Source organism: Lathyrus oleraceus, chromosome 6, assembly GCF_024323335.1.
Source record: "Lathyrus oleraceus cultivar Zhongwan6 chromosome 6, CAAS_Psat_ZW6_1.0, whole genome shotgun sequence".
Lineage (NCBI taxonomy): Eukaryota > Viridiplantae > Streptophyta > Magnoliopsida > Fabales > Fabaceae > Lathyrus > Lathyrus oleraceus.
Window position 1 is genome coordinate 294069859 of NC_066584.1, and position 1370 is coordinate 294071228.

Sequence of the window (1370 nt, forward strand, 5' to 3'; positions counted from 1 at the left end):
TGGGTGCCTAATACCTTCCCATTGCATAACTAACCCCCTTACCCAGATCTCTGACATTTTTACTAGTTTTTGATTCGATAAAACTTTTAGGTTTTTGTTCGCTTTCTAACCATTCCTTTGGATAAATAGAAGTGAGGTGGCGACTCGACTTGTATGATTTACCTTGGATTTAGTCAATATCTCTAATGGTAACGAATACCCCGCTACAGTCACACATCACTTTATCAGAGTCAAAACTTGTATCTAGTATCTGCACACTTAAAAAAACCATTAGGGTATAAAATTGTTCTTTATGAATCTATGTATTGTTATCACCAAAACATAAGACCAGATGCAGAATCAAATCTTATTCTTACATATAGAGTTGAACAGTCTCATCTGAAGCATGGCATGCAAGAAGTTAATAATTGCGTCGTTGTACCATCCATGCAAACCTCATGAGCGATGCTATTTCTACAAAAATGAAAAATTATGATGAAATAAGTAATCCACAAACCAATATGCTAAGAAGAAATTCAACATTTCAGGAGGTTTATTAATGTTAGTCAAACCCGTTCAATGTAAAAAAAAGTTTGGCCTATTAGCTTAAAGTTTTTGTTAACAACAAAAACAGATGATCATGCGACTGAAACTCGCACTTGGGGCGAATCCCCAGTTGGCAACAGGTCCCCAAAAGTGAGATGTTGTAGGACCAATTGAACTGTTCCAAAATGCTTTGAAAGCAACCATATGATACCACTTTTACTACAAATTATCATTACTAAATTGTACGATTTTAACAAAGTAAAAGACCTCATATCACAAAATCCCTGGTATATAAAAACAAATATTTTGTACAAAGTGAGAATAATAAGATTGCACCAATTCACACACAAAAAACTAATATGCAATTCCACTTATAAATAAAGGGTGAAAAATATTGTCCAATAATCACACACCACACCAGTAAAATTAAAGTCTTACATAGTCTAGTAAAGTTAAATAATTCACAATAACACACAACTTAGATATGAAAAATATCACAATATAAATTCCTCTTTATGCAATTGAAAAACTAACAATTCAATTAAAACCCTAAAGGTTCAATTGAATTTAGATTATTTCACTATCTACCAATTCAATGCAAATGCAATTTTATGAATTTATGAATATCATAAAATATAAACCCTAATCCCCAATTCCATAATTCTTGCGTAAGAATTGAATCAACTTCAACTTAAAATACAAACCCCAAATCGCATACCAACTTTAATTTAAAATACAAACCCTAATCACCAAATGGATGGTTTCTTAGTAAGAATTCAAATCAACTTCAACTAAAAATACAAACCTAATACCCAATTTAATAATTTATGTATAATAACTCAAAT

At 31.2% G+C, this 1370-nt stretch overlaps 1 pseudogene; it reads right to left on the bottom strand.

Moving 5' to 3' along the window:
• Positions 1-243: 243 nt before the first annotated feature.
• Positions 244-729, bottom strand: LOC127095280 (mitochondrial pyruvate carrier 1-like; annotated as a pseudogene).
• Between the last annotated feature and the right edge of the window lie 641 nt (positions 730-1370).